A 22,471-nucleotide genomic window follows, 5' to 3' on the forward strand; every position below is an offset into this window, starting at 1 on the left:
TTTTATGGACAATCATATAAATTCTCTTATATTATTCACAATTTTGAAAGATGATTTATAAACAAAAGATATTTTTGACATATCTGTGTTAAATTTTGGTTACAAAATATTGGAAATAGATATCTATTTTGGTACCAAAAGCAGGTTATTTGAAATAAAATAATAAAAATTAAAATTTAACAAAATAGTAGTTTGCATCATTGATAATTCAACGTGTATTGGCAAAGCATTATGTTTGACAAGGGAACTAAAAGTGTTTTTTGAAACATTTTCCTTTTTCTTTTATATCTTTATAAAAAAGAAAAATAATACATTTTTGGTTAAATAATATTTGCTTAGCTTGGTTTATTTCACATTTTAATCATAATATTACTTTAAAATGCGTAGAAATAATATAGAAATAAATCACATCATGAAAAATCATTTTCATTTTACCATCTTCTAAATTCACTGAGACGAGATTCTATATCCCGCCGCCCCCACCCCTGTTCTTTCTTGACAGATCTTCACTTGTCTCTTAATTAATATCTTTTGTCTGCTGGTTTTATTTAGGGCAATATGCCCTGTATATCCCTTTTCATCTTGCAGTTAGGGACAGATCTGAGACTTCATAAGGTGCACAAGATATAAACAGACGTTTATTGGGAAGGGGCTTCTAAGAATACGGTGTCTCTAATAAGGAAAAAAGTCTCACCTAACATGTAACTTTTGCTTTTTGCACTTCTCCCTTTTTATTCTGCCAGGGACATAGAACCAAGTCTTCGAGGTAGATCAGTCGTCTGGAAACCATTAGGACAATGTGTCTAGGAAAGCAGAACAAGAAGCTTGAATAAATCAGACTCCCTGCTTATTTACTTAAGCAATTTAATCAGCTCTGGACAGCCTACTTTCAGATGTCATATAACTGATAAACCACGATTTTGTCCAAATGGTATTGTTAAATGTCTGTTATGTGCCAATTCTATCATCCTGTATACTGACTTCTGTGTCAGCAATTTATTATAAATCCACATACTCATTTCTCATTTGAAATTAAAGGCCATTTGGATATCAAATCTCTTGATCATCCAAAAGGTGGAGAAAAGTTTTGTAGTATCTTTCATTGTGGTTGGTAATTTGAGAATTATAGTGACAATCTTTCAACATATGTACAAGCCACAAGTGCCATTTCAATGCTTTCTCAGTTAAAGGATGATTTCATTTCTCATGGAGAAATTTTTCAAAATTATCATCTACATTAATAAAAAAGTTTAATATTTATTTGAGAGAGAAAGAGAGAGAGAGAGAGAGAGAATGTGAGTGGGGTAGGGGCCGAGAGAGGGAGACACAGAATCTGAAGCAGGCTCCAGGCTCTAAGCTGTCAGAACAGAGTCCAGTGTGGGGCTTGAACCCACAGACTGTGAGACCCTTCTATAATGGTGTTACCCATTCCTTATTTAGTTGTATCTTTAAATGGCATTCTTACATTTGGATAGCTATCCTATACTTATATAATTTCATGCAGTCACAATAATTGCATACCTTTTGATAAAGCTGCTTTTTTTAAAAAAAAATAATTCTTTCTTCTTGGTCTCATATATTGTTAGGGAAAAGTTATAGAGTGCATTCTATTCTCTGTTTTATTTAATGTTACATAATCCCCTGTTGATAGTTTAGGATGAAGTTTGGCTGACATAGCAAAAAACCTGTTCTATAAAAGTGGCATAAATAAGATGAAAATATCTCACATTATGAAAGCCTAGAGATAGGCAGGCCAAATATGTTATTTTCGCTTCATGTTGTCATAAGAGAGTACAGTAAATTCTCTTAGTGGACAGTCTCTGTAGTAAAGAATTTAACCTTATTCAAGGGGAGCTCTGGTTTCTGGCCCCAGGAGATAGTTTCTAAGTCCTTAGAATACCTTGTCTATTAAAAATATTTTTGTGTACCCCTCTGGGCCTTAGGTCAGTAATATGTAACAGTGTGATTTGGGATGAGAACTCTGTGCCACAGCAAGATTGTGATCTAAGTTGGGGGCCTTGGGACAGACAAGGGAGTAACAAAGTGATTTAGGATGGGAGCTTTGGGTCAGATCATATCGGTGGATTTCCAGAGGAAAGTCAGCCTTATGGGTGTCCTAAAAGGTTAACATTATTGAGTCTCTGTAAATATTTTGCACACCAAAGCTCTGGTGAGCATTATGGTTGACAATACTCAGTGCATATTGTCACACATCACTGCTGGGAAATTAATGCTGTCTATAGCTCCATCAGGAAAGGATAAAAAACTGGAAGCTGGAAGCTAGATGCTCTGTCTTTAGAGCTTTCCTGGGCTAGTCTTATATGTGCCTCTTCCTTTTGGCCAATGTTAATCTGTATCCTTTAACTGTAATATACCATAATCATGATCTTTCAGTGAGGTCTATGGGTCCTCTATCAAATTATCAAAACTAAGGGTGGTCTTGGAGACTCCTAAGTTTGCAGTTGGTATCAGAAATGAGGGTATTCCTGTGGACTGTTCCAACTTAGTAGGGACCCAACTTCTATTTTTTGTTCTACCCAAAGATATGGCTTCTATCTTCTAGGTTAATTTATGGCCCACAATGGCTGTTGGAATCCCAGATATGATATCATTGAACAGTGAAAGAAGTATAAAAGGTGTAATTACAAGTAACAATCCTTCCAAGCATGTGTGAAGAGGGGGGAAAGGGAAGGGAGAAGGAGAGAGAGAAGCAGGCTCCATGCCCAGCGCTGAGTCCAACACAGAGATCGTGACCTGAGCTGAGATCAGGAGTCAGATGCTTAACTGACTGAGCCACCCAGGGACCCCTGGACACCTGGTTTTAAAAACCAATTACATGAAAAGAAAAATAAAGAAAAATAAAAATGTTAAAAACGTCTACAGAGATTGATAAATAAATTATCACAGCATTATTTTTAAAAAGCCAAAAACTTGAAACAAGTCCAGTATCTGTGTACTGAGTAATGGATGTTTTTAAAATTTGTTAGGTCCACACAATGGAATACTTTTCATTGATTAAAAAGAACAAATCACCGATAGATACATACTGTAACATGGATAGATCTCAAATCCTTATGTTTAAAATAAGAATTTAGACCAAAAAAAAAAAAACAACAACCACATAGTGAATAATTGAAAAGTCCAGAAAACGTGAATATATAGAAACAGAGAGCAAACACCAGACTGCAAAGGGGCATAAGGAAACTTCTGAGGCTAAGGGACATATCTTAAAGTTGGATTGTGATCATGATTATACAATTTAATATGTTTACTAAAAATCCTTGAATTGTATTCTTACACAGAATGCATTTTACTGTATATAAATTTTACCTCAATAAAACTATTAAAAATAAATAAGAGATATGAGCTTTCAGGGGAGAGATGTCAAGGAGCTTCCCTAGCAAAAGTATAGCTCTGAGAAAATCAGTGTTTTGTAGCAGTCTTTTGCAGTGATTCTTAAGTGTGTCCTGAGGACTACATTAGTATTATATAATGAAGCTTCTTATTCTTGTACCCCAGCCTGGGATCTTAGGTTGGAGCCAGATAATTTTCATTTTAACAAGTTCTTTAAGTGATTATTTTTCACACTAACATCTAAGAGCCGCTGGTCAAAAATGTAGGTAATTCAGGTTAATGATATAGTGCATTAAGACTTTGGGCTAGGGGTAAATGGAGAGTTGGATGTTTTTAATCTCCAGTAAAATGCTATTTTTACAGCATGATGCCATGATTTGTTCAAACGTTTATAGAAAATCATAAATTCTATTATTATGATAGAAATAAATTTCTTTAAGTTTTAAACCAAGAACATTTTAGGAAGTAAAAACCTAGAGCAGAAGGTAAAAACCTCACACATAACTAGTTTTTTAATTGAGAAAGATTGAGGAAAAAAAGGAATTTGAGGTGAGACTGGCCGGGATTTAATCGTAACAAATCAAAAGAAAGTTTCCTAAATTGCTGATATAGTTCTTTCTTTAAGTGTCAGAAATATAATTCAAAGTTTCTAAAGGTACAAAAACAAGAACAATACAAATTCATACTAATTTTGTCTGAGCTCAAGGGAGAAATATGATATGGGGTAGATTCAGAATAGAAAGTTAATTTAATCAAGGTTTAAAAGTCACAGTATAGATGTTGTCTTAGTATTAGGTACATCATCTCCTTCAAAAAGCAGAAAAAGTGCATCCATTTTTGAAAGAAGCTTGCCAGTGTAAAGAAAGAAGAGAGAACAGATTTAAAAATATAATAACCATGATCTAATCCTGAATGACTGAATGGATAATTATAATTTAGAAAATGACAAAAAGTGGGGTAGAGGCTTTCAGAGCTTTGGGGAGCAAAAATAATTATTTTTCAAAGAAAATCAGTGACAAATGGGATCCTATTTTTTTCCATAGAAAATTCCACATCATTCTGGAGAACAGATAAAATGACAAGCAATGCCTTAGAACTAAAAACTTGTCATTTAAAAAGTTCTTTGCTTGAAAACGCAATTAGTGAAAGGTTAATTACTACCTCAAAATGATACAGAGAAACAAGTGTTCACTGAAGGTACCTAAGATTATCTGGATTCCATTATTGGTAACAAAAAAGCTTGGACAAGTAAGTTTATTTCTTCATTCTATAAAATGGGGCTGATAATACTATTTACTTCTAATGATTTTGTGAGGATAAAATTGGATGACAGATGCAAAGGACTTGGTGCAGTGTCCGGCACATAAGTCTTTACGAAATCTTATCTATATAATAGATAATAGGTGTTGTAATTGTATATATAGTACACACATATTATATGTACACATAATATATATAATTATAGATAATATATATTTATCTACAATATCTAATTGTATGTTATATGATATGTCATCATTATACCTATTATGACTGTTGTCCTAAAAAGTCAGAATTTTTTTAAAGATGTGTAACACAAAAGAGAAAGCAACCATAGTTTTATTGACCAAATTCTAAGATATTAGAAATACTGGTCATTCCTTTCATATCAGTTTGAGAATGGTTTATCTTTCAGCAACCTTGAACTGTCAGTAGTTTCTGGTTTTGCTGATTCATGCTTCTCTCAGCCTTTAATCGCACCTTTTCTTCTGCTTGAAATTTGCATTTCTTCTGTCTTCCCTCTCTTCCAATTGCTTAACTTTGCCTTAAGTTTTCTTACATTCTTCTATTTTTCCTGAAAGCCAACTCCACCCCTACTAGTACCAGGTAAGAGCTTCTCTTCAGGGCTCCTGTGTCAAATTACTTCTGGCTGTTTCACCACGCTCTTTTATAACAGTGTTTATGTTAGCCAATTTTCTTAAAACAGAGTCTGCTGTTATGCCTTTGAATAACATTGATCAGAATAGAAGCTGGTTTACCAGAAGCAGTTGGTAAATATTATTTGGGTTTGACTTGCTTGAGTCAGTATGTAGAATCTGTTAAAGCTGTGATACAAGTTGAAACTATTAATAGATTCAAGGAGATTTTGGAAATAGATGCATGAATGGCTTATAAAAACAAATAAAGTACTTAGATACATGTAAATATTTTCACGAAGAACATTGCCCTCCACAAAAGAAACAAAAGCAAAAATGAACTATTGGGACCTCATCAAAATAAAAAACTTCCGCACAGTGAAGGAAACAATCAGCAAAATTAAAAGGCAACCGACAGAATGGGAGAAAATATTTGCAAATGACATATAAGATAAAGGGTTAGTATCCAAAATCTATAAAGAACTTATCAAACTCAACACCCGAAAAACAAATAATCCAGGGAAGAAATGAGCTAAAGACATGAACAGACACTTCTCCAAAGAAGACATCCAGATGGCCAACAGACATGAAATGATCATCAGGGAAATACAAATCAAAGTCACTCATCATCTGGGAAATACAAATCAAAATCACACTGATGTATCACCTCACACCTGTTAGAATGGCTAACATTAACAACTCAGGCAACAACAGATGTTGGTGAGGATGAGGGGAAAGAGGATCTCTTTTTGCACTGCTGGCGGGAATGCAAACTGGTGCAGCCACTCTGGAAAACGGTATTGAGGTTCCTCAAAAAATTAAAAATAGAATTACCTTGTGACCCAGCAACTGCACTAGGTATTTATCCAAGGGGTACAGGTATGCTGTTTCAGAGGGACATATGCACCCCAATGTTTATAGCAACACTATCAACAATAGCCTAAGTATGGAAAGAGACCAAATGTCCATCAATGGATGAATGGATAAAGAAGATGTGGTATATAAGTATACAATGTAGTATTACTCATCAATCTAAAAGAATGAAATCTTGCTATTTGCAGCTATGTGGATGGAACTAGAGGGTGTTATGCTAAGTGAAATTAATCAGCCAGGGAAATATCATATGACTTCACTCATGAGGATTTTAAGAAACAAAATAGATAGACACAGGGAAGGGAAGCAAAAATAATATAACAATGGAGCTGGGACAAAAACATAAGAGACTCTTAAATACGGAGAACAAACAAAGGGTTACTGGAGGGGCTGTTGGGGGGTGGGCTAAATGGGTAAGGGGCATTAAGAATCTACTCCTGAAATCATTGTTGCACTATATACTAATTAACTTGGATGCAAATTTAGAAAATTAAATAAATTATTAAAAAAAAAAAAAAAAAGAAAAGGAACACTGCCCTCCAGGCAAATGTCCCTGCTATCAAATGTATCTGGAACCGACTTACATGGTTTAATTAGATAAGCCCTGGGTGTTCCTCATTCTAGTATTTCTTTCTTTTTTTTTAATGTCTATTTATTTTGAGAGAGCAAGAGACAGAGCATGAGGAAAAGAGGGACAGAGAGAGAAGGAGACACAGAATCCAAAGCAGGCTCCATAGTCAGAGCTGTCAGCACAGAGTCCAACCTGGGGCTTGAACTCACCAACAATGAGATCATGACCTGAACCAAAGTCGGATGCTTAACCCACTGCGCCACCCAGGCACCCTTCATTCTAGTATTTCTTAAGTTTGGTGTACACTTGTTCTCTTTTATTTTCCCTCTATTAATTTCTCATTAATTTGCCAGAACCAATAATATTCAAATAAAAGCTTGCAGGGTTAAATAACACTATTGATTCTTTATAAAATAAATATTTGCTTTGATAATAACTTATCATATCATAAATTATTCTTACTCTTACAATTGACAACCCTCCATAATTTGAAATATAAATTGTATCTGACAAAACACAAAACTCGCAAAGTGACTTATGACTCAAAGGATTTTCATTTTAGTATGAATTTGCATAGCAAACCTCAGGTCTCCTCTTTATTTATAAAAAGTCTTTCTGAAGCATATTCCATTTAATTGGTGTTGAAAACAATTCAATTTACATTACCTTCAATCAAAATCAGCATATATATACTGATTAAGGCAAAAGCAACCACATTATTGTCCTGCCTTTTTCTAATGGTCAATCTAGAGGAAAAGACATTTATTCACTGACATAGTCTTTTTTACTCCTAAAAAAAGCATTTGAAGTACAACATCCATTCACGATAAAACACTCAAAAAAAAATTCAACAACATAGGATTAGAGGGATCATACCCCAATATAATACAGGCCATATATAAGAAACCCCACAGCTAACATCACCCACAGTGGGGAAAACACTGAGAGCTTTTCCTCTACAGTCAGGAACAAGACAGGGATGTCCACTCTCACCACCGTTATTTAACATAGTACCAGAAGTCCTAGCCATGCAATCAGACAACAAAAAGAAAAACATGAGAAACAACAGGTGTTGGTGAGGATGTGGAGAAAGGGGAACACTCTTGCACTGTTGGTGGGAATACAAACTGGTACAGCCACTCTGGAAAACAGTACGGAGGTTCCTCAGAAAGTTAAAAGTAGAACTACCCTTTGAGCCAGCAGTTGCACTATTAGGTATTTACCTAAAGAATACAAAAATATTAATTCAAAGGGATACATGCACCCCAATGTTTATGGCAGCATTATCTGCAATAGCCAAATTATGGAAACAGCCCAAGCATCCATTGACTGATGAATGGATGGGAACAAGTGGTATATATACACACAATGGAGTATTATTCACCCATAAAAAGGAATGAAATCTTGCCATTTGCCTTTGGATGGATGGAACTAGAGAGTATTATGCTAAGTGAAATAAGTCAAACAGAGAAGGACAAATATATGATTTTACTCATCTATGGAAATTAAGAAAAAAATAAACAAGCAAAGGGAAAAAAGAGACAGAAGCAAACAAAAAAACATACTTTTCACTATAGAGAACAAAGTGATGGTTACCAGAGGAGAGATGGGTAGCAGTATGGGTTAAATAGATGATGAGTATTAAGGAGTGCACTTGTGATGAGCAACAGGTGTTGTATGGAAGTGTTGAATCACAATATTGTACACCTGAAACTAGTACTATTACACTATATGTTAACTAACTGGACTTTAAATAAAAATTTTTTAAAAAGAATTTGAAGTTTTCCTCAATAAAAGACACTGAAATAGTTTCAAGACAAAGGGGAAACCAACAAGCAATTAAGTGTGATGCAAAAGGAGAATGAAATAATACCATAATATGATAGGTGGTGTTGAAACACAGAATAGGAAATATATCCTTCAAGATAGAAAAAGATGAAGGAAGGTTTCTAGGAATGGGTGGGATATGAATGCGAATTTGATGAACAAGAAATGAATATAAATGGATAAAGACATATCAGTTCAAGGGAAAAGCTACAAAATCAAAAAATTCTTGCAGAATGAGTATGTTGGTGATGTGGGTGTATAGTGTACATAGGAGGGATGTTGGTAAAGGTAAATTTAGAGAGATCGACTGGAATCACATGCTGGAAAATCTTGGACTACATGCTAAACAGTTTAGGGCAGGGGAAAACTAGGAAAATTTTGAGAAGGGTATGACAGAATTCTTACAGCTTTAAAGGAGAAGGAACTGGATGAGGAAGGAACAATTACATAATTATTTTAACAAGAAAGGTTTGAAGAAATGGCAATCAGAACTAGGTCAGTGGCAATATTCTTTAAGAATAGAAGCTGCTTTTTCTTAAACTTCATAGAACCTAACCAACTGCTTTGCACAAAATCAGTGCTTAAAGATTATTTGTTGACAGGGTATAACTTTAAAGAATGCCTTCCTGACCCAGGTCTTTTTTTTTTTTTTTTTTTTCAGCATATGATAGAACTCACTTCGTGATGTTATGAATTAACTTTTAAAAAATGTTTATTTATTTATTTTGAAAGAGAGAGAGAGCATGCAGGAGGGTCAGAGAGAGACAGAATCCCAAGCAGTCTCTAACTCATCAGCATAGAGCCCAACGTGGGGCTCAGTCTCACTAACTGTGAGATCATGATCTGAACCGAAATCAAGACTCAGATGCTTAACCAACTGAGCCACCCAGGAGCCCTGATGGGCTAACTTTTAATCTCTTCATATTTTTAGGAATAAGGATTGATTCCTGGAAAATAAGAATATGATAACTTGTATACATTATTGGAAGAATTGCCAGTATGAATTTGAATACAAAATTAGTTGTTAACTCAAAAAGCTAAATGTATCATAGAGAAGTGATTTATTCTGGTTGATTGAATTTTTATTATTTTTTTTAATGTTTTATTTATTTCTAGGAGAGAGAGAGAGAGACAGCATGAGCAGGGGAGGGTCAGAGAGAGAGAGGGAGTCACAGACTCTGAAACAGGCTGCAGGCTCTGAGCTGGCAGTCAGCACAGAGCCCGACGTGGGGCTCGAACCCACAAACCGCGAGATCATGACCTGAGTGAAAGTCGGACGCTTAACCGACTAAGCCCCCCGGGTGCCCCTAGTTGATTGAATTTTTAGAAAGACAAATTATCCAAGGGACTAATGTCAATAATGCAAAATATTTCAATAAATGGAGATTATTGGCCTCATTTGTTGCTAGACATAAGAAATATAGGAATCACATATTGATTGTAATTGATTATAAGAAACTTTTTCCACGTACATCATATAATGCTATTGCCTTTTCTATTTTCATTGTATCTATTTTCCCCCTATTCTATTCATTATTAAACAAACAAACTTTGTAGTCCAGAATATCCACATATTTATTTTGGGCTCTATCCTCAAGAATGTGTTATTGTTAGATGTTTGAGTTAAAAGATGATTCCCTGGAATTCCAAAAACTACCTTGGAGCAGCCATCCAGAGCATACCTCATGGTTTGGATGATTTCCTTTATCTGCCTCCTGACTGCCAATATCTTCCATTTGTCCATTGTAGATAAGAGCAAGTGGGATTTTAGTTTGGGTATTGGTGAATAGGAGCTGTCACAAAGAATTTGAACAGTTCAGCACTCCTGAAATGTAGTATTCCCCCCCCCCTTTCCTAGTCCTCATTATCTGTACTTCCCACACCCATGCACTGGCAGACGTGGCCCAATTCTGAAGTAGGTTGTCTCTGTTTCCTACGAAGTGTATAAACTACAGGAATATCATCTACAATTCTTCCAATACTCTCAGTGTAATCTCTTCAACCAAGAACTCCTGAGAGCTTATTATTTAAGAAAAGTATGTTAACTCTATGTTTATTTCCACCCTTTTATCATCTCTTTTAATTTCATTTTTCTTCCTGATTTTTGTCAAGGTTGTGGCTCTAAATTATTAAGCTTCTGCTATGAGGAGCTCTTTAGCATAAAGATCAAAGGCAAATATGAAAAAGGCTAACATTGAACTGTCTCTTCAGTTGGGAACACAGCATGCTGTAATATTAACATCATATACATGGAAATAATTAAATACATTTAAAATGAAAAGTGGGAAATCCCTTGTCAATGAAAACCTGAACTTGCATATTAAGTTTCTAGGAGGCTCTTGGAAATTATTAATCAAAGCAATATGTTTTCACCATTTCTCAAAAAATAAACAGAACACTTAAGCAGAAATATTCTTCTGAAAAATAAGGCTCAATTGCTTTGTTATCATTATATGAAAGCCATCATTAATATCTAGGTTTGTTTGGAATAAAAGATGAATGCTACATTTTTTTGAGAAATATTAGTTCTCAATCAAAAGGTCCTTCGGAACTCTAGAAGATAAGGCCGATTCTAGAATGTCTGCAACATATCTATCTGTCCTGAAGAAAACTATAGCCACAGAGAGAGGGGGTGGACATCCTATAGCATTTTAAAATTCCTACATCATTGAAATTATAAAACACCAAAAATAAAGTTATTGTACATTCAAGACCTTGACATAAAGATACACTCAAAAATACATGTAGTATATTTTCTTTTCAAACATAAAATTATAAAAGGATAAAGAGTTCATATACTGGGTATGTTAATATTACCTATTTTCTCATGGTTTCTTTCAAGGGATTCATAAAACTATATGAAGACCACATGGTCTCTCAAAATGGATGCTTTATATTCATCTATAGAGAATTGAAAGCAATGGTAATTTTAATTCAGGAAATAGCTTAATGTTATGGCAAATTGTCAAACACAAGGGATAATGCTACCAAGTTCTTCATCGTCTGCTTTTCTTCCTTATCTAATTAAAAGTCAGGTTTTGGGAAAAATAATTCTTAAAATATAGTGACCCTTTATATTGCTACATTTCCATTTTGAATTGAATTTTGCTTTGTATTTATGTACAAATAAGATTGTTTAAATTATTACAGCACAGGGAGAGACTAGTAAGATGTGTTTGTTCAGCTGGACTCTGAAAATTACTTTGAAATGTTCAAGAAATACAGCAATAAAATCATTTTTCAATCTAATCAAAGTAAAATAAACATCACCTAATATAGATTATAGGAAAATTTAAATTATTTATACTACTATTAAAAAAAAGAAACATTTATTTAAAATTGCTTTGCCATGATTACTTGAGAGCCACCATTACTGTTTAAATTTACTCTGGTTAGAAGATAAATGCTACATAATTTTTGGAAAATGCATTTTCCAAAACACCTTTTGGGGACAAATTCATTATGGATTTTTATTTGCTGATATATATACATATGATGTATGTGCATATACATGTATACTTGTAAATATGTATATTTATATATGTATAAAATACACACACACACACATTAAGAAGATAAAATCCCATTGGTGCTCACAAAGAGCACAAAAATGTTCTCACAGGTGCAGGGGAATATATTTACTAATAAAAGGAATTTTGTAAAAATCTATGATTTATCAGCCTATGATACATACCTAACAGATAACAAACCCAATGCTCTTATTCTTTATAATTTGGTGTTTTAGAAATTCCATATCTGAGGAAGAATTTCATATGATATAAATTTTGGTGTATTGGCACTGTCTTCTGTGTTACTGAGGCATCTGTATATTTAAATTTTGCCCTTAATGTTGCCTAAATCCCCATTTGTAACACTTCAAATGTTTTTTCCTAACTTTGTGTTATCTTTCAGATGAAATTAATGAATATGACTAGGTAATATTGATATTTGGGGATATGTTTAGAATATCTATTTGCATTCATATTTGAAGAACTTAGATGTCATTCAGCTAATTTTCACATTAGTTGTTTGGGGTTTCCCAAATGGCCTAGCTTAACTCCATGGAATAGTACCGATTTCGGTCTGGCATTCTATTCTTAGCTTGCCCCTATTTTCCTCAAAATTACAGTGATACCATAGTTTTAATCCTTCCTAACTTTTGAAGGATGTTCCAGCTCTCAAACTTTCTCATTCACCCACTACCTCTCATAGCTTCTCTTTTACCTTTAAAATTGCACAAATATCAAATTCAGATTAAAAACATCTTTACTTGATGTAAAGAGTTCCCCCTGTTTCTCTCTTTTCTTTTCATCTCAAAATTCTAGAAAGAATAATCTACAAACTCAGGCATCTTTTACTTATACCATCCTTTCCTTGATCTCTACTACTAATTTTTTGCATATAAGTGAGTCCAATTGCTTTTTTTCACCAGGTTCAGCGGTTTTCATTTTTTAAGTTTTCTGACCTACACAACAATATTCTCTCAAGTTTCTCTTCCAATTCCTGTGAGAGAAACTTTACTTTAATTGTTTTTCTTACCCTCTCCAACATTAAATGTAAAATGATATTTGATATTCTCCAAAGGTTAATCTTTAGACCTATACCTTTTATAACTTTTCCCCTCTAGATAATTTATCATTATCATGGAATTAACACTTTTTGTTTACTCTTAAACTTTAAAAAGCAAACTTTTAGGGTTTATTTATTTATTTCAAGAGAGAGAGAGAAAGTGAGAGAGAGTGCGTGTGCCCCACATGCATGGAGCAGGGACAGAGACATAGAGAGAATCCCAAGCAGGCTTCTCACTGTCAGCACAGAGCATGACGTGTGGCTTGAATTCATAAACTGTGAGATCATGACTTGAAACAAAAAACTCAAGAATCATACATTTAACCAACTGTGCCAGCCAGGATCCCCAAAACTTCTTTTCTATGTGGCCAAAATTACTTCTTTAGTTGGGAAATCCAAGATCATTAAGTTTAAAAATCTATGTAAAATAGGGGCGCCTGGGTGGCTTAGTTGGTAAAGCGTCCGACTTTTGCTTAGGTCATGATCTCACGGTTCGTGGGTTCGAGCCCCGCGTCGGGCTCTGTGCTGACTGCCGGCTCAGAGCCTGGAGCCTGTTTCAGTCTGTGACTCCCTCTCTCTCTGACCCTCCCCTGCTCACACTGTCTCTCTCTCTCTCTCTCTCCTAGAAATAAATAAAAACATTTAAAAAAAATCTATGTAAAATAATGAGATTTGGTGAGGTACATGCTAAAAAAATGATGGGTCAGTCACAATAGTGACAAACAGACTTTTAGGAAAGAAATATCAAGCTAAGTGTCATCTTCACTACTGTATTAAAATAAATTCCAGATGGAGCACGGATTGAATGTAAAACGAACCCAAGATTTCTAGAAACAAAAGCTGGATAAATTTATTTGTGGCTTTAGAAAACAAAATCACTGGTGCCTAGGTGGCTCAGTCAGGAAGTGTTGGACTCTTGATTTTGGCTCAGGTTATGATCTCACAAGTTTGTGAGTTGGAGCTCCTTGTTGGGCTCAGCGCAGACAGTGCAGAGCCTGCTTGGGATCTGTCTCTCTCCCTCTCTGCTCCTTCCTCACTTATTCTCTTGCTCTCTTTCAAAATAAATAAAAAATTTAAAAAGTAAACAAACCAAAAACAAAAATCATAAAAATTACAAGATATATGATAAAGTGACAACTGTCATTTAAAAATTTTTAATGTTCATTAATTTTTGAGAGAGAGAGAGTCAGAGCATGAATGTGGGAGGGGCAGAGAGAGAAGGAAACACAGAATCTGAAGCAGGTTCTAGGCTCTGAGCTGTCAGCACAGAGCTGACAATATGACGGTATTTGGAGATAGGGCTGTTAGGGAGCTACTAGAGTTAAATGAAGTCAGAAAGATGGAACCCTAATGTGATAGGATTTATAAGAAGAGGAAGAGACACAGATATATCTCTATTCCAGCATACAGAGGAAAGGCCATATGAAGACATCATGAGAACGCAGCAGTCTACAAGCCATGAAAAGAGATTTCACCAGAAACCAATCTTGCTGGCATCTTGATTTTGAACTTCAAGATCCTCAAAAGTGTGAAAAAATAAATGTTGTTTATTCCAACTATGATGTAGTATTTTGTTATGGTAGGTTGAGCAAACAGACAATTCCACTTTTTTTTTTAATTTTTAATCTAATTTTTTTTAATTTGAGAGAGAGAGAGAGAGCAAGTAGGGGAGAGGAGCAGAGGGGGGGAGAGAGAGAGAGACAGAGAGAGACAGAGAGAGAGGGAGAGAGAGAGAGAGAGAGAGAGAGAGAGAGAGAGAGAGAATCTTAAGCAGCAGGCTCCACACTCAGCCTGGAGCCCAAGACAGGGCTTGATCCCATGACTCTGGGATCATTACCTGAGCCAAAATCAAGAGTCAGATGCTCAACCAAGCCACTCAGGGGTCCCAATTCCACAATTTTTAAAAAAGTTGATTAGCCGTGGATATTGTTACTTAAAATATAAGCCAACTTTGATAACTTTATATTTGATTTTAGTGTTTTTATGATACTTTTAGATGAAGAAGTTGGTCCTACAGAAGTCTATTATTATCCAGGAACTAGCAGATACTTTTGATTCGGTCCAAAGCCATATAATCCATTGATCCTTAACACACAAACTAAAGTGCAGGTCATACCGAAACTAGAGCCTGCAACATGGTCCTGTTTCCAGGTCATCATTGCCCCAGATAATGTGGCAAGGAATAGAGATGATCTGAGAATTTCAATCTGCTCTGTGTTGGTAATACAACAGCTGATATTTGTTTCCTAAAACTCCAGAGTTTGCACTGAATCTTCATGGAGGATCTCAGAATAATCTTGCCCTCCATGTGTTCCTAAAAATCCAGAACTTTGTCAATTGTCTATCCTTAAAGCACCTGTCCATCATTCTTCTTCACACTTAAGGCACTACCATCTCCTTTCTATGCCCAATAGTATCTAAGATTCTGCCAAGTTTATTTTCTGTACTTTTGTTATAATTGGCTATTTTGGAAAGAGGAGAGCCCAGTATACAACAAGCATATAGCTATTGTGTCAGTGTATATATTTTTCACATATTACTGAATATTCTTCTTACTTAATAAATAGAAAAACTGCCAGTAAAATTTCTTACACTATAATAATTTTGGCATCAATTTGCTTTAAAATAATGAAGTAGTTAATCCGCGTTTTCCCTACTCATGGCGAATAGATCCTACATATATGGACTATTCATAGGGCCATAGTGTTTTCAAACAAAAACATTAACATTCTAAAGGATTATTTTCATTTCCTGAAGCGATGTAATTTTGAACTGTGTCTAATGTTATCTATAGTATAGATTATTTGAAGTAATCCCAAAACAACAATAAAGATTGCTATAAGTGGGATATATAAAGTATATATCTTTGAAATTCCATGCATTTTGGCTTCTCTCTTTACTGAACTTCTTTGCTGAGTTTTGGTTACTGATTTCAAAGATATTTTATTAATCTTCATTTTATGTCTTTCAGAATTTTATATCATTGCCGTTTTTCCCACTTCTGCCTTGAAACTCTCTTCTCTCTTGTCTTGCATGAGAGTGCTTCTTCTCTTGCCTTTTAGACCATTCTGTCAACTGTTTTTATTATTTCTAGTGTCTCTTCTTTATCCCTAAATTTATTATAGGCATAACTCTGCTTGGCTTGTCTTTTGCTTTTCTTGTATTTATTTTTCCTACCTTTCATGCACATTCATAGCTTCAACTCTTATGCCTGTCAAATCTACATTCTGGCCCCTATATTTCCCCCAGGGACTAAGTCATGCACCCTCTTTCCAGAATTTGTCTTAGCTCTTCAAACTCAATGAGGGTGAAACTGGTGCACTTCCATCCCTCCCAAATCTGTCATGCTCCTTCCTTCTCTCTATTGTGAAGAGCACCACCAAGTGAGAGGTACACTCAGACACAAGAGTAAACACCCCAAGTGATGGATACCCTAAAGTATGATTTGTATCTTGGAAGATTTTTTCCTTATTTAATTTTTTTTATTTTGGAGAGAGAGAGAGAGCAAACGAGAGAAAGTACAATTGATGGGAGGGGGAGAGAAAGGGTGACAGAGGATCCGAGGTGGGCACTGTGTTGACAGCAGAGAGTTCAGTAGGTGCTGGAACTCATGAACCAACTGAACCGATCATGCAATCATGACCTGAACTGAAGTCAGATCATGATTAAGTGATCTGAGCCACCCAGGCACCCCCTCCTCCATTTTTAGGTTAATGAAGCAAATGGTCATTTTAAAGCTAAATAGACAATATGTCCTTACAGATTTAAGTAACATTCTCTAACTCTTTTTGTGACCAATTGTAATTATACAAAATATAGACAATTCTAATAAGATTCTCATTAGTAATAACCATAGTCTCCTTCATGTAATACAGTATATTTTTTCCCGAGCTTTTCTGTAGTTGTGTGGGAGTATTAAGATATGTACGCATGCACTTCTGTGGAAACAAAAGACTGTTATATGCAAAGACAGAAAATTGGAGATACTCTAATTATCTTCCTATTTCTTTCCAGGAACATTGTATCTGATGGCTCATCACTTCTCAGAGACCCAAGGGTAAAAGCACCAGACAGTTTAAAGAGCTGTGGTGTATTCTCCAGGCACCAAAAGGATTTATTACATGCAAATTTCCATTAGTGCTAATGGAGTTATTATAGGTGATTCATACTTTAAAGATAATAAACAAAAAGTTGACTTCATTTTGTTCACTTTGAATCTCTTGTTTTGCAAAATTCAGAGGAAAAGATAAGGAATAAACATCAACAATTGAAGTATTTCAAAAATAACTGTATGTGAAATGGTGCTCTTTATGGTTGATCAATTACAAATACTAATTTTTGAATTTTCAACATATGCCCCTGGCACTCCTTTCTCACTTATTCCAGGGTGTAGTTAGGCAATGAAGATGAATTTTAATATTAGTAATAATATTAATATAATATTATAATATGTATTATAATATTATATTATTATATAATATTAATATAATAAAAGCATAGCTTTTATTAGTCATATAATATATGACAAAGCTGTACAAAAAAGGAATTTTTTTATTACTTTAATTTCTAGCATAATTAAAAACAGATTATTATCTAGCAATCATATTTTCACAATCATATTTTAAAAAATTTTTTTACATTCATTTATTTTTGAGAGACAGAGCATGAGCAGGGGAGGGTCATAAGGAGAAGGAGATACCGAATCTGAAGACAGGTTCCAGGCTCTGAGCTAGCTGTCAGCACAGAGCCCGAAGCGGGGCTCGAACCCACGAACTGTGAGATCATGACCTGAGCTGAAGTCGGACGCTTAACTGACTGAGCCACCCAGGCACCCCACAATCATATTTATTGGAACATTCAGCCTATTAAACTAGATTGAGATAAGAGCTTTCATCTTTTCTTTGAGAATCATGTGATTTGGTAGAAAAACAATGTAACTTGACATGAAAGCAGCTGTTCCCACCCTTTTATCCCAATATTGCCTGACATCCTATGTATGGCCTTCCTCATGTGAGTCATATAAAACCTCTAAGATTCATCTTAATGCTGATATTGTGTAGCTTTATAATGATATAACCCTGAAAAATGAAGTTGAAATCCTAGAGAATCTATTGCTAGTAAAATCTATACATTTACTTTTAAGGCCAGTTTCAAAATGTTTGTTTGTTTATTTTTGAGAGACAGAACGTGAGTTGGGAAGGAACAGAGAGAGAGGGGGACACAGAATCTGAAGCAGACTCCAGGCTCTGAGCTGTCAGCACAGAACCCAATGTGGGCCCCCACTCACAAACCGTGAGGTCATGACCTGGGCCAAAGTTGGTCACTTAACTGACGTGGACATGTCCTCTTAATTACACTTACCGATTTTGAAGTCTTATTCCCATTCCATTTTGGTTTTTAAATTTTTCTCACATATACTAGGCTACAGTCTCCATTATTTTATTATGTGAGCTAGCAGAATGGAACTTATTCCCATTTACATTGTTTCGGTGAATATTTCAATCTCAGGAATAAACAAATCTCTAGGATTTTTGCTCCTATAATGGCATAATGCCAGGTTTATAGCTTTGTTGAGGAGCTTACACATGGCCTTTGTCTATGTGCAAATGAGCAAAAAGCTTTTCAGAACACCAATCATTCCCACAGACTGCAACTTCCACCATTTCCTAACAAATCTTAAGTAATGGTTCAAAATGCCTGCTGATCTTGATGACATATGCAAAGATGAGTAAAATCAATTTTAGCACCACAGGTGCGGTTTGCAGTTTCAGATCAGTAGCTGGTATAGCAAGCATACGTGGCTCTTTGCAAATTTTCTGCTCTGAGCTCAGCATTTGTGATTTAACTGTGCAGTTTCAAGAGATGTTCATAAAAATTCAAAGAAAGAACTTTAGAGATAAACAAAAAAGAAATTATGTGTATTGGATAAAAAAAATGTTACACTTGGTTTTCAGGTGGAAAGATTAAAATGCCCAGTAAGGACTGAAATAATCTCTTGGTTTTGGCTTGAATATGCATGATGCACTTACATGTTTTATCAGTATTTATATTTGTATGTTGATGGTGAATGAAATGAAGTTCTTATTAGAAATAATATGATGCAATTCAACAACTATTTCTGAGTACTTTGTATTTTACAGATACCCTGCTAAGCATATGGAGATGAATGACAGAGTGCCTGTCTTCATGGTTAAGAATGGTTAAGAATGAAGTGAAAGATAGGCATAATCACATACACATATGATGTGTGCGTGTACATATGTATGTATCTATAAAACAAAGTGCAGAAGGCATGATAATAAAATAAAGTGGAAACCTTAAGAAAACAGGTAAGCAGGGAGTCAAATGAGATGAGTGAATAAAACTTGGCTATTTTTAGAATACAATTGACAACTCTACCCTTCTTAAAAACTCTCTTTTCTTATTTTTAGCAGCAGCACGTCTCACTGGCTACTCCTTTCAGATTCCTTGCCCATCCACATTACTTCTGCACACAGTCTAAATGTTGGAGAACTTCAGAAGGGAATCCTAGTGTGTTTTTCTTCTCCCATCACTGATTTTAATTGCCTTTCATATTTTGATGACTCCTAACTTTTTCTCTCCATGTTAGTCTCTCCTATTAGATCCAGGCTGGGATATCCTACTGTCTACCTGACAGCTTCACACAGTTGTTATAGAAGCATCCCAAGTATATTTAAAATATCAACTTGGAAATATTCTTTCTCCTTGCCAGCAAACATTGTCATGCCCCGAATTTCTCTGTCTCAGAGAACAATGCTAGCACTCACCATGTCTTCAAACCCCAAACTGTACGAGTAATCTTTGATCCCTTCCCTCTTCCATCCTTCAAATCCAATCTAGCATCAAATCCACATTTCCAACCAGAATGTAATATCCACTCACCTCTATTTACCTTGCCACTATCAGGGTGGGAGCCAAATGATCAATTCGCCAATTTTTTTTTAAATAAAGAAACTAGTGTAAAATCAATTGTATAAAAACCAATTCATAAAAATGCAAGTTCCCTCAAACACATTTATATTAAATATTTATATAGTTTTCAGCATATTGTGGAGCATGCACAATTTCAAGAGATTTTTCAGGATTTTAAAATTATCTTTAAATGAGTTGATTCATAGTAGCTTTAACACTGCTAAATATTACTTATTTTAGTTGTTTTGCAGTGAATTTGTTGGTGAAATTTACTTAAATGTCTATTTTAAGAGTAATTGATATTTTAGTCCTTGAGAAATTCTCAAATATTAACTTGTTTGAGCTTATTGATAAATCTGTGACTCTAAATATATTGGAGATAGAAACTCACTTATTTTAAAGTCCCAATATTGAATATATGCCCAAGGATTGTCATTGAAAATGCAGAAGACAGTCTCATTTCCAACCAGAGAATAGTAACTATCAGAAATATACTAGGTTTTGGCTTGCCAGAATGAAATTACTCATAATAAATTTAAAGTAAACCAAATTAAAACTTAAATTCCTTGACTAAAACATTTCAGAAATTTTCAAAGTTTATTAAAACCATCCATTTCGGTCGCCTGGGTGGTTCAGTTGGTTAAACATCTAACTTTGACTCAGGTTGTGATCTTGCAGTTTGTGGGTTCCAGCCCCTCATCTGTCTTGGTACTGACAGCTAAGAGCCTGGAGCCTGCTTCAGATTCTGTGTCTCCCTCTCTCTCTGCCCCTCCCCCATTTGCTCCCTGCCTCTCTCTCTCTCTCAAAAATAAATAAACATTAAGAAAAAAATTTTAATAAAAAAAGTTAAAAAATCCATCGAATCAAAAACCATTTCAATCAAAATATCTCTAAACCATATGAATAAATAACATCTTCCAGTAAATTGGGAAATTTGGCAAATTTATTATTCAACATATTGATCATTTAACATATTTATGAATTATTTGCAGAGAGTCAGTAACTTTGCAATTGAAGTATGCTTTTCTTTTGGACAAATTGAACTAAAATAGTTCATTCATTATATCTTCATTGGAATATTAGAAATCTTTCTAACTAGTCTTCTTCCCTTTTGTTCCCATGCATTCTACTTATCTTCTTTGTTCTCAGCAGCCAGATTAGTCGCTTTGAAATGTTATGATGATCATATCACTGCCCATTTAGAGTCTATTAATCGAGCCCCAATTTACACAGTAAAATCTAATCTCCCTGTCAGGAGCCTACAATCTCTTGGGTGATCTGACTCCTGACTACATCTCCAACTTTGTCTCAGGTCACTCTTTTCCTGTTTACCACACTTTAGCCACCTGGAGCTCTATTTCACTCAAGAAAAGAAAAAAAATTGTTTTCTCTTTAGGGTCTTTGCATTATTCTTTCTGCCTGAAATGTTCTTTTCCTGGGTCTTCACTCAGCTGGCCCCTTTTAATCTAAAATATAACTCCTTTAGATAGTCATTGCTTAACCTTGTATCTATGAAAAAACTGTATCTGCTATGCTCTGTTATAGCAATCTATTATTTTCCTTTATAATTCTACTTTCTTCTAGATTTCCTTTATTTATGTATTAGGTGATGCAATTATTGTCTATCTAACTCCTTATAATATAAATTTCATGAGGAAAAGAAATTTGTCTATCTAGTCCAACATTTCATCATCACTGGGCTTAACACATGGTAAGTGCTCCTTATGTATTTGTTATTCTTTATAATAAGAACAATAATACGATACTTGGGGCAATAAGAATGAATGAAATGGAAATGGATTCTTTAATAGAAAAAAATTATGGAATCTGGAAGCTACCATATCAAAACAATATGTTCGATACAGGATAAAAATTCCAGATAGATTAAATTACTTATTTATTAAGGAATACAAAAATAATATGAAAACTACCACCTTCTGCTAAAAGGCATCATGTAAAAATTAAATTGACTTACTATATCCTGATTGGGTCTTTACACTAATAGATAAAGTGACTCCTCTATAAATAGTATGTTTTTATTTTAGTTTACATTCAGCAAAATGTTCATAGTATTATGGATAAGGTGGAAAAACAGACTCCAGTTTATGGTATAAGCATATGACTAATGACTATTTGAGCAACTCTCTCAAAAAAATGAGTATTTATTAATTAAATGTCAACCTGGAGAAATTGCTCTAGGGGTACGCTACAAGATTACATATTAGCTTTATTCTATCTAACTCTTTTAAAAGTCAAGACATTTCTAAAGATACATAAGGCATTCAGTCAATGTTACAAAGCAGGAAGGATTGTTAAAATATTTGACGACAGAATCAGAATAAGAGTATATGAAATTAGGCTAGAGTAATGAGCTCAAAAGACAGATAAAGCTTATTAAGAGAAAATATAAAATTTTGTATTTAAATTTCCAATTTAAAAATATAGATAT

At 34.6% G+C, this 22,471-nt stretch overlaps 1 long non-coding RNA gene across 2 annotated transcripts in view; it reads right to left on the reverse strand.

Moving 5' to 3' along the window:
• Nucleotides 1-523: 523 nt before the first annotated feature.
• The window catches only part of LOC144235553 (uncharacterized), a 93,810-nt gene continuing 71,862 nt past the window's right edge, over nt 524-22,471 (reverse strand). For both annotated transcript variants that reach the window (XR_013336250.1, XR_013336249.1), the window contains exon 3: nt 524-803. This is a non-coding gene — a long non-coding RNA (uncharacterized LOC144235553). The remainder of the gene's footprint in view (nt 804-22,471) is intronic.

Source organism: Crocuta crocuta, unplaced genomic scaffold (genome assembly GCF_008692635.1).
Source record: "Crocuta crocuta isolate KB4526 unplaced genomic scaffold, BGI_CrCroc_1.0 scaffold205, whole genome shotgun sequence".
In the NCBI taxonomy this organism is placed as follows: Eukaryota; Metazoa; Chordata; class Mammalia; order Carnivora; family Hyaenidae; genus Crocuta; species Crocuta crocuta.